General features: G+C 41.7%; 1 pseudogene across 1 annotated transcript; it reads left to right on the top strand.

Moving 5' to 3' along the window:
- The first annotated feature begins 1,601 nt into the window (after positions 1-1,601).
- On the top strand, positions 1,602-2,342 carry LOC104537034 (annotated as a pseudogene). Its single transcript, XR_728105.1, has one exon. The product of XR_728105.1 is annotated as a TBC1 domain family member 14 pseudogene (transcript).
- The last annotated feature ends 9,888 nt before the right edge of the window (positions 2,343-12,230 follow it).

Here is a 12,230-nt window from a genome sequence, read left to right as displayed (position 1 = left end):
ATGAACTTCCATGTGACTGAAAGCTTGTGGAAAAAAATCATAATGGTTTGGACCAGTGGGATATGTTTGAAGTGTATTTTCTGTCACTTACTGCCTGTCAGTGGCACAGAGCCAAAGTTTATTGATGGGCTAGCACCTAAGAACGGACGGTGTAACAAACCTGGGTATTTGGCAGAGCTCAGATGCCATTAGCCAGTGGTTTGGAGCTGCTGGGAGGAACCATTTTCCCAAATATAATGTCTGGGTTTTGTTTTGTGGGCTTTTTGGGGGAAGTGGGGTTTGGTTTTGTTGTTTTTTTAAAAGCAGAATGCAGGGAGGACCTCCTGGAGGACAGCTGGCACATTTAATCAAGTGTTACATTTGAGAGAGAACAGGACACCAGGCATCAGGAACTGGAGGAAAATCTGTCCAGAAAGCAAGCCGTTTGCAGGATGGGAGGAGTGTTCTTCACTCCTTCACACTTAGCGCACGGTGTTTCAGAATGAAGAAACCGCAGCAATATGTGCGTATTCGTTCTGCCAACTGCTGCATAGTGATTACACTGCAAGCTTCAGCAGAGCTGTAGATAATTTAACGATTCATACAGAAACAGAGGATGTATGTAATGTGACAGTAATCATCGTGTGGTGTTTTAAAGGGTCAACAGCCGTTCTGAGAGCCAGGGCAGCAGCCCTGGTGGTGTTCCAAGTTGAGGAAAGGCTGCAGTTGGCCCTGGGGACGGTGCATCAAACCTGCGACTCGAACTTGGCTGCCTTCTCTTTGAGGGTTGCTCAGATTTAGGCTGGAAGTGGGGCACTGACTGGATTGGCTGCCCTGCTGGCAGCCCCTGAGGAGACGGTGTGGATATGTATTGCAAACACGAAGGACAGCGATCTCTGAGTGCAGCAAATACAATATATTTGCAAGTGTCAGTTTGACTGTGCGTGCATTGATGAAGTGCATCGTATGTGTTGTCAAAACATGGACTACACGGTTAGCTTTATCGCCATTCACATTTTGCATCTCTTGCTTAATGCAAAACTGCTACATTATGCATTCTGTTTCAGTGACAAATTTATTGCCAGCTTTATGGTTTCCATGAGAATGCCAGGAAATTCTATTTAAATGAACACTTTAGAATTTTGGTCTAAGTGCATGGAAACAAGTTTTGTAGCCTCTCCAACATCAGTAAATACATGTTTATGACTGTATAAATATAAATTTCGAATATTTGGCTTAATAATGACATAAAAAATTAAAGTACCGCAGGTTTTTATGGTGTGTAATTTCACTTTCAGGAGATGTGTGCAAAGCAAACACTGGCACACAAACTGCTTATGAAAAGCTTTTCATGCTTGACATTTTCTGGAAGCCTAATTTAAGTTGCCATTGTCCTGCTTGTTGAAGCAGGGGGAAGGAATAATAATCATGGGCAAGAGAAGATGATTAACTTTTAATTAAAAGCCTAAATTATGACAGGACTGACTGTATTTAAAAAAAAACAAAACCAAACAAAAAACCAAACAAAAACAAAAAACCCCAACAAAACAGACCCCAAACAAATAAATACCCAAACCACAACCTTCCTGCAAACTCATAATCTTGTCTTTTCTTTTTAACCAGTTACCAGTTGGGCCAAGACAGCTGATGTGAATTTATCCAACTCCTTAAATGGTTTGAGCTTCATGGGAATTCTGGACGCAAGAGTGGGCAGTGGTGTCCAGGCCCTTCAAAACTTGAACTCTGGGACCCCGAGATCTCTCTCACTGGCTGAGTATGGGCCTGGCCAGCTCTCCAGTGCTATAGAAGATTGTCATAGCCTTAAATCAGTGGATTCTGGTATTCCGACTCTAGAAATAGGAAATCCAGAGCCTGTTCACTGCAGCGTGTTAAATGTGAAGAGAAAGCAGTCGGAGCCTGAAATTATGCCTGACAGGGCTTTTCAGAGTGCGTGCCCGCTGCCGTCGTATGTGCCTCCACATCCTCTGACTTCTGAACGTGACCATGCCGTGCGAAAATCCTCGACTTTCCCAAGAACTGGGTATGACACTGTCAAACTTTACAGTCCAACCTCAAAGACTCTGAATCGAAGTGATGATATCTCTGTCTGTAGTGTTTCCAGTCTTAGCACAGAGCTGTCAACAACTTTATCAGTTAGCAATGAAGACATTTTGGACTTTGTGGTCACAAGCAGTTCAAGTGCAATTGTGAATCTCGAGACTGATGAGGCACACTTCTCGGATGTTACCCTGAATTCCACTAAAGAGAGCAATGATCAGAGCCAGCAGGAGTGTTGTCAAGAGACAGATGTGGACAGTAAGCGAAAAATTTTGGGACCTTTTACAAGCTTCTTTGCCAGGTAATGTTTCCATAAAATATACTTGTATTTTAACAGTGAGTTCAAGTAAGATCATAGGAGAAAGGCCTTGTGTGATGCTCTACTTTGAAAGAGGTAATAGCTTGCTACTTTAAATTAAACTGATATTAACAACATATATTTTTCTGTTCTGATTAAGTAGGCAAATACTGCTATGGACTAAAGCTCTGAATCCTACTCTGTCTTATGTTTGATATATGGAAGCATCTTTAAATCTTCTTAAAAGATTCCTCCTACGTTACACTAAAAGGAGTTCTGAACAAGGTTTTTTTTACTCTGAGCAAGGGTTTTCTTCCTGGCTTCTCCAGTGATGCCTTTCATGATTTTGGCCAAGGTCCTTAATCTCCTGTCCTATAATTAGTTAAATATTGTAGGATCCATACCTGTATTGAAGGGCTTTGGCACCTAAGGATTTGTAAATGGTCTGGTAGTGATGGAGCATTTTATTGATCAATGCAAGTGCATGAAGCTTAGAATACAATTACTTGCCAAACACTTGCATGACTACTATGGTTTTTCCAAATCTCATTTATAGTTTTGTTAATACCTTTTTTCCTTACATTTTTATATTAAATGAGAGCATCCGACTTTTTGTCACTCAGTTGTTGAAGTGAAGGCATTGGCCTTCATGACCTCTTCTAACCATGACCCTTGTGTGAGCGATGAGGTATTCTAAATGCAGATACCCAGTGAAAGTGGTGAATGACGAAAAGGGCAGGTCTGCTGCTTGGGGTTTGGGTGGTTTGGTGGTGGTTTTTTGTTTCTGTTTATTTAAGGCCTTCATAATGTCTCTCATTTTTAGATTATAATGCCTGAAATATGATATATTTTGAAGAAACAGTTCTAGAAATAAACTTCAGACACCAAGCAGAGTTGGTTGTATCTAACCTGTTTTGAACATGTGGTTGCTTCAGCTAATACCTTTTTCCTCACGTAATTTTTTTCTTTTGCACAAAATGAGGAGGCTGATAAAATACTGAGAGAGTTGGTAAACATTTTTTAAAAGGCTCCCTTATTAGCAAAGCTGAGGAGAAGCAGTTTCTTTAGACGTACTAACCTGGCTGAAGCCTTCATTTATTTTTATTCTCGGGTCAAAGTTAGAGTGCAGAGCGGCAGAACTCCGGCCATCAGTCATGTTTGAGGTGCTGAAGCTTTGTGGACCTCCGTCTGTTTGTTGCCATGGAACCAGACTCAGTGCTGCAGGAGGCTTCTCTGCGCTTCAAAGCACGAACCTTTGTTACCCGTTTTGGTGGCACAGCTGCTCACTCAAAACAAATGCCGTCCTGCAGCCTGGAGGGGGCACAGTGGAACAGGCATATTTAGGCCCTGCTCGAAGTAGGATGTTTAACTGCTTCTCAGCTTTTCTCATCCAACAAAATAAAGCCGTCTGTCCAAATTCTGTTCTAGTGTAGTCTGTAGTGGTTTTGTCAGTGTTACAGAAGCTGTGGTACTCGCTAGGCTGAGCTTTTTAACTTCAGTTGTTTCAGGCAGATTGAATTCCAGGTTGAATAAAGACTGTCCTTACTGCCTTTTAAAGGAGGAACAGGTAATCTTGGTCACCATGTGATGTCCTGATGAGAACATGAGGATTAAGTTCAAACTAGGTGATCACCTTCGAAGTTCAGGTGCTCTGTCTGCAACCTGTCCTTTAATATCCTTCCCTTTCACATCTACTGCTTGCTCCGTTTTGAAAACAAGAGTTGCTCACTTTTTGTCTGTCCTTGACCAGCACACCCCCGTATTTTATGCATCTGTTCTCCTATGTCGTGTGACCTGGTGGTGAGTTTCACAGATACTGAAGGAGCAGGGAGCTCCTGAGGGTCCTCCAGGGAATGCTATGTATATTTATGCTGTCAGCATCAGTAAGGATTAAACCATACTGTTGCTGGTTTTTGTTGATATTTGCAATCTGCTGTCCATGGGGTTGTAATTGCTTCCTCAAATGATCCCATACAGTCCCTGTTCCTTGGAGTTCCTGTGGGCTCCCTGGACTCCCAGGGCTTAAATGAGTACTTCAGTAACAGAACAGGGGCCCTGCCGTGTTTTCTTTGAAAGTCACTGTCTTCTAGGGGCCTTTCTGTCAAGCTTGCCCTGCTCTTTGTGTGCCGGGGCTTGTGTGCTTTGTTACACGAAGAGGAGGCATTTGGAATAGTAGTTTTGAAGACCAGCTTGCTGAAAGGGAACTTCTTAAAGTAGTTTGTAAGAAGTGCTGCGGTGGTAAGTATAAGCAAAGTCCCAGAGAGGAGCATGTTCTTAGCACTCACTCCATGCTGAAAGGAATTGCATTTGAGATTCGCAGTCTTGCAGGTTAAGTGTGTAAACCTTTCCTTTTGAAAACCAAAACTGTGGCAGGAAAAAGCCAAATGGCTTTGGTCAGTGACTGCACACTTGTGTTTGCTGTGAAAGAACAAGCACCTGAGTGGTTTGTACAAAGCCTTTCTACCTTCCAGCACCCCCATGGTTGTGGAGTGAGGCTGCAGTGCAAGGACTCTCAGCCTTCATCCCCAGGTTTAGCTCTTTGAGGGCTCCTCTGGGTAATGGGATACAGCTTTGAACCACTGAGAGCGAAGGTGAATCAGCTCAGTTTTTGCTCAAATTGTTGGCATTTGGTAAAAGGAGAAACCTTGCTTCTTGAAACAAGCTGAGCTTGTGCTGAACCCCAGCTGTCATCTGAAAATGCGGTGGTTTCTCTGAACTTGTCAAGACTGAGTTTGCTCTGGATGCGTCAGTTAAGATTTGCAGCTGCCTGTAGACATAATACTGACAAAAATTGGATGCCTCCAGTGCTTGGTCGCATGCCCCTAAGCTGCTTATGTATGAATTAAGGGTAAATCTTCAACAGTGTTGAGAAGATGCTTAGAGAAGCATTCTTTGGAACATAGAATTTTGTTTGTAGCACTCTGTAGATTTCTTTTTCCTTGCAGGACCATATGCACATATGCTGTGCATGAGGTTGTGTGTTCTGTATCACTTGTGGCAGTATCTGTGGTGTGTTATGAAGTGTTGGCATTGGCTTGGGGCTGCAGTTGAAATTGAGTTACAGAGAAGACTGAAGAGAGGAGAACCCTGTTGGCACATTGCCTGTCAGTCCCAGCACCTTCAAGGCCACTTGGGAAGTGAGTGCTCCTGCCCTGCCTTCTGGAGCACCGTGATGAAGAAAGTTTCCTGGAGTGCTCCTGTGGCTCAGTTGCTGTCTCTTCGGCAGTTTGAGACTCCAAAAGGTCTGATTGTCTCCGCAGGTTGTTACATGCCTCTCTGGGTGTGGCAGGAAGATCCAAACTGAGAAAAAGAGGCCGCTTTCCTGCTTGCTTATGCATACCTTTCCTCTTGGAAGAGCTTAAGGCATCACAGGTACAGTGCTAGGTGGAATACCAGTGCTATTAGGCTCCAGGTTAGCACATGAAAATGGATTACTGCTTCTGAAAGCAGCTGTAACGCTGGCTGCTGACAAAGAAACCTGACATCTTGGTTGTTTTCAAATGTCACGAGTACTTGCATCAGCTCTAAAAGGCCGGAGGTCTTTCACATAAAGCATGGGTTTGAATAATTTCCTTCATTTCAATATATGGAGGAACTTGGTTTGAGAAATAGTCTGAGCAAATAATGGCTCAGACTGGGAAACTAAGGAGTCAGTGGCTTGTCTGTGCCTTTGCCCTCGTGACCCAGAGTGGCGTGGGTTAATGAGTTTTACCTTTGGACTTTGCTTCTGTACAGAACTGCTGAAACACAGACTTTGTAAATGCTCAGGTTTTAAACAGCTTTGCTGAGTCAAGACCATTGTGATCTTACTGTAGAAGTTGTACTTTTAATTTATCATTTTCATTTATCCCTTTGGAAACTGAGGATGAAGCTTTCTATGGTCGTACGCAGAGTGACTAAGACTGTATTCAGTTAAATAATAAGATATGCCGTTCCTTTCCTTTTTTAACGGATTCCAAGAATCCTGAGTCTTTATTTAGTCCACTACTGTGGATACTGTCTATTTTTCCAGGAATCCGGGTCCTCTTTTTTTTTCAGACTTGGCTTCTCCAAGAAGTTTTTGATCCAGATGTTCTAAGTAGCAGGATCTCAGGAGACCTGTACAGAGAATAGGGACTACATATGAAATAAAGGGCTTTAAGAATATTACGTTTTACTCTCTGCAAATAATCTCTGTATTTCTGAGAGAAAACTTCTGAAGCAGGATTGACATCCTGCACTATACAGGGAAGAACAAACCTAGTTCAGAGTGTGGTAGTACTTGTAGTCTGATAAGAAAAAGGGCCTGTGTTTCAAAATCATAGCTACTGGTTTCAGTATTAAGTCTGAAATAATGCGAATTTGATGCATTTATATCACACACATGTTTGGAGGTGACTGGTCACACATAATTTGGAGTTCTGAATTTAGGAGTAGGGTCTACTGATACCATAGATAAAGTCATCTGTGTTAATAAGTAGGACCCTTTCATAATGCCATTCGTTGCTTTTAACTTTCCTAATTTTGGTGTTAAAGGGAAGGTAGAATAACAAAAAGGATTGTAGTGTTGCTTTCCCACCTTTGTCTCCCCAAAAAGGGAATTACTGACCATAGAAGGGAAGAGAAAGAATGAAAATAATTGTGACTGAGTCATCTGAGATATGAAACGGTGTCTATGATGTTGTCTCCTCTCCTGTGTGTGTTCTGTTAAATGAGGCCTATCAGAGTGAGCAGGGGCTGTTCAGGAGGAGATGGACTGAGAACAGGACTGCAGTGCGTGGGAGGAAGGACAGAAAGAGCTGGATGCGCTGTGGGGGATGATACGAGTACACTGCTTTTATCTGCAAGCGAACAAAACCGATATGAGCTGCAAGTGGAGTTGTCCAGAAGCTGGGAGGACTCCAGAAGCCGTCCTCTGATGGAGAGGACCTGCATAGACACCCAGCACTGGCTGCTCCGCTGCCTCCCGTGCAGGCTGGGCTCTCCAGGGCTGTGGTTGTCTGACTCCCTGGGGTTCACTCTCTAGTTGGAGGGAAAAGAGGAATTTGGTGGCAGTTTTGTCTGTCCCTGCTACTACTTGTTGCCAATAACAGACACCTAAAAGGGCTGGGGAGAGAGAGGAATGCAAACAAGCTGCTGTTTCAGTGCTGTGGGAAGCAGTAAAGGCACTGAGGATCAGTATCAGAAGATGCTGAAAACAGTATTTCAGCAGCCCTTGAGGCATTTGGGTATAATCACATCTGATGGGTGCTTCAGCCATGGTTTGGGCGGTTTGGTTTTCGGTACTACCTGGTATAGCTTTTTGGTACATAGGCAATGTGTGTTTTGGGTATTACTCGCTTGAAAGCCACTTTTGTCTACTTGAAATAAAAGACAGTCCTCCCCTCATCTGTACTTACTGTCACATCTCTTTGTAGAACAAAAATCACAGAAGTTTTCTGAAATAACCGTTCTCTCTCGAAGCAAATGGTCCACAGGTGCAAAGTTGGAGCTCTATAAAGATAACAGCGTTTTCTTTTGAGAAAGGTTGAAAATGGTTGAAAATTGAATGGCACGATTTTCAGAATTCCTATCTTCTAAACCAGTGTATGAGTTTTGGACTTTGTCATGTGGCGTGTTCTCCACTAGGTGTTGAACTGAAACTGTCCATGTTAATTTTAATCCCCGTTTTCCCTTTATATGTGGAATAATGTAGCTTTTGTTTAGAATGACTGTTCTGTTAGTTCTTCCTTAACTTTTGCATTTATTTGAGATGTGGCTCTTCAGGATAAAGGAAAGTTGTTTTTGCAGATAAAATCTGCTTTATTTAAAGTCCTGTTTATGCAAAACTGTTTTCAGTTACTCAACAGCAAAACTAAGAGGCCTGTTGAAGTTAGTTTATGGAAGTTAAATGAAAATCTTCTCAACAGTACTTTGAGGTTTGCTGGTGTTTTTTTCAGTAAGGTCTGTTTTCATCCTGATTCATTGTCTCTATGAAGGTTTACTGAAGTCGTGGGTTAGATGGTCTTTGTATTTTCAGTTATTTCACAAGAGCTTTCCTGACATTTCTCTTTGTTAAAAGGAGTTGTGAGAAGTGGTGGACGAGGGAGAGTATTAGCATGATCCCTGCCATGTGACGCTATCTCTCTATCTAATCAAAGTACCGTTTAATGTTCAACTGACTTTCTGTTTCCTCCCTTCCTCATCGGCAGTATCAACTGTTGTAAGTTATTGAAAGTACAGAAATGACTAAAAAGAAATCTGATTGTAAAGAATATTTAATTCAGAGTCAGAATTGTGAGGGAATGTTATGTATGCTAAGAGATTCTGAAAAATGCAGTGAGCAGGGTGAAATTACATGGAATAAATATTTACTTTTGCTCCTTGATGATTGTTTTAATACAGTCTACCTTCCTGTGTTAAGTAATCTATGGGGAAGTTGGAGTCCATATTAACTTTTGTTTTTAAAGATCTTTATCAAGGCTCAAACAAGAAGTGGTCTGCTAATAAAACTCTATGTATGGATGAATACTTGTTTGACAGAAATAGTATAGAGAGACCACGGGTTTTCTGGAGCAGGGATATGTATTTTTATGCCTTAGTCTGGATATTCAGAGTTTTATTAAATCATGCTGAGTTTGCTGGCAGGGAAAAAAAAAAGCTATCAATTCTTCTTTATGAACTGTTAATCTCAATGTGGCTGTTAGTTACAGTGGTGTTTTGAGGAGCTATCCATATTAAGCCTCTTTTTGTAGTCATTAAATGCCTCAGAAGTTTTCCGGCCATATGTAATACTAATAAAGAAAAAACCCTACAGTAAAAAAGGAGTCATTCACATCTTACATTGACAGCTGACAGAATAAACAACACAGGAACTTGGTAACAGTCATGACGTATGACAGGGGATTTACTTAGTGCTTGGACTCCCCTTTGTGACTGCGGCAGGTACAGAATCACAAAACAGTTTGGGTTTGAAGGGACCTCTGGAGCCACCTGGTGTAACCTCCTGCTCAATGCGGGGCTGTCTGCAGCGCTGGATCGTGTTCCTCAGGCCCTTGCCCAGTCAGTTGTGTGTCCAAGGAAAGAGTTACCACAACTTTGGTAGGCTGCATGCTCCAGGGTTTATCCACTGCAGCTTCCTGCTTTACCTCTTGGTTTTTTCTGTTTGCGTGTCTGAGAATGGTCATCCAGGCTAAACGAAGCCACTTCACTCAGCATCCCTGCTTGTGTGTTGTAGGCCATCACAGTGGACGTCCATTGGACTTTCTCCAGTTTTTGATCTATCTTTATTTTAGTCTAGGGACCCCGAACTGGTTACAGATACAGTCTCATGGGTACCAGGTGGAGCTTTAAATAGTTCTTTTCCTCTACATCTTGCTAATACAACCCAGTCCATGTTTAGTCGTTACCTGCTGCCTCAGGTTCAGCTTTTTGCTGAGGATGACATTTCAGGTATTCATTAATTTTTTTAATTGTCATGATAGTACTTCAGATCAGCGAAGAAATCTGCTTTCAGACTCTGGGGATAGAATTTTGGGTTATCCTGATAACATGGGGATAACTGGGAATTTTACCAGCTAGAAAAGAACAGTTATGTATAGCTGGTTGAGTCTGACTGTATGAACTTGGACTCAAATGCTGCTTTTATATGAGAGTCCTAACTTGCTGAAGCTGCCATTTCTGAGAATTCTGGAGCATTTGCATGGTAGGCTAGCACCGTGCATCACCCACATGCAAAGTAGTTCTTGATTTCCTACAACCAGTCCTAACTGCTAAACATGCAGGATTACTGTCTGATTTAGCTTTGCATGCCTTTGACACTTCAGGCAGCTCTGCTTGGTTCCCCTCCGGAAGGGGGGCTGCCTTATAAGAGAAAAAGGCAAATGCGGAACACTGCAGTCTTCATAAGTAGTTTATCAAACCCTGCTTTTTTCCCCCAGAAATCTAATGAAAGATTTCCGAGTTACCTTACTGCAAGCTATCAGGTATCCTGGACTGCTGTCCTGTATCGTATTACTGTCTCCTGCAGCTGTGGAAACCTTTTTGTCAGACCTGCAGGTATCCGTTACTGTGAAGTGTCATTATTCTTGGTTCTTACTGAACATACTAGAATGTCAGTGGTTGGAAAACTTTGTTTATAAAATGTGATAGGGATTTATAAAGCATGGTTTGTCATTAGTTACCTGTTTCATAGGTCAGCTTCTTGGCTGTCTGGCTCTGTTGGATTTGTTTATCCAAAAACCAAGCATTCTTCCTTGACCTTGACCTTTGGTAATCTCTCAGATAAAATTCTGCAAACCCTGCTTTCATGTGTGATTTTGGAATCTTTTTCAAAGCAGAACATTTGACTTGTTGATGAAGGTTCTTCACCATAACCAAAATACTTGGACTTTTGTGGTTTTTTGTTTTGTTTTAATAGAAGTGTAGGTTGACTGAGAGGTGGTCTGGGGTTGGGAGGGGGGAATGCAAGAACTGACAACCACGGCATCTAGTGAATAATTTTTAGATACCAATGTTATCTGGTCACGGGTACCAACTCTTGGCTTTCCTCTGTGAAGAATGTAGATTTAAGGCTTTCCAGGAGACTTTGGTAGGTCTTCTGAGAAGAATTTCTTAAGTCCAGTAGTGCCTTAGTCATCACAGTTTGTATGCGAGAGCCTTGTTCCTCCACCAGTCAGGTAAACAAAATTGCTGTGATAGAAAACGTTGCTGACTTTTCAGGATTTATTTTCCGTGTGTCTGGAAATAGTTTAAGTGGCCAGAGTGCAAATTTGGAATATCTAAAGGTGAGAATCTTCTGTTTGTTGAGGGCAAATTGTGAAGGTTATGATTAGTGCAGAATACAGAAGGTCATTGAAAGATGAGAGGAAAACAATGTTGTTACACCTTTTGCCTAATTTCCATGATCGTGTGAGAATGTTTCCTAGATAGTGTTACTTGAACTTGTACCATGCCAGGTATGGTGTCTGGACATTTCTGCTCACAGTATATCAAATATTTAATGATATTTCTCGTAATGTATTTTTTTGCTTAATAGGTGCTGTACGTTACTTAATGTCCTATTTCAGTGCAGGTTTCTGGATGCCCTGTGGAATAATGTCTGTGGAGACATCTCTCGTGCTGTGCTTATGTGCTCGATATGGGTTTACCTAATTCTTATGGTTAATATCTGCTTACTGTCAAACTCTTTAGATAAGATCCATTAAACACTGCTGTGTGACTGCCTTTGCATAGGCTGAGGGGCTCAAGACGTGAGCGCGCTCTCCACGTGGAGTTCAGAGGTATCGGGATATTTCAGGATCTTCTTCCAGGAGTAGCTGAAATAAACTTTGTGCCTCTGTTTCTTGCTTGCTTCTTAAGAATACATGCAAGTCTGATACAAATTTGAAATGGTTTTTCAAGATAATTTTGTTCTACAAAATCTGAACCTTTTGAACTTTCTCCTTTTTACTCTCCTTATTTTTTGTGTGCTCTACTCATGAGACTGGTAAGTCCTTTGAGTTGTTAATTCGTGTGACTACTCCAATTGTTTTGTCTTCTGAAAATAACTTTCTTATTGAAAGACTAAAACTTGAATGTGAGCATGCGTCTTGAGAGCAGGAAATGTATGTGTTTTTAACACTTGGAACAAAAATTTACTTGCAATTGCAAATTAGTTTTGGGTAAATGCAGATTGAAAAATTGCATCAGTCTGTGCATGAGCTGGGCTCTTTACAGCAACTGTCTTTTTAAAAATAAGGAACCCATTTGTTTGCAAATGTAATCTCTATGCTAGGTCAGTGTTAAAGTAGTTCACTACAGAGCAGCCTACACCATCTCACTTTTGCTTTGCTCACAGCTGTCGTTCCATGCTGCATGCCGGTAGTTGGCATACTGCTGTCTTTGGAACTTCATCTGAGGAGCTATGTCAAAATAGTAACCTCAGAATTGTTAAAAA

This window comes from Mesitornis unicolor, unplaced genomic scaffold (assembly GCF_000695765.1).
Source record: "Mesitornis unicolor isolate BGI_N332 unplaced genomic scaffold, ASM69576v1 scaffold50312, whole genome shotgun sequence".
NCBI lineage: Eukaryota > Metazoa > Chordata > Aves > Mesitornithiformes > Mesitornithidae > Mesitornis > Mesitornis unicolor.
This window is presented reverse-complemented; position numbering and strand designations above follow the sequence as displayed.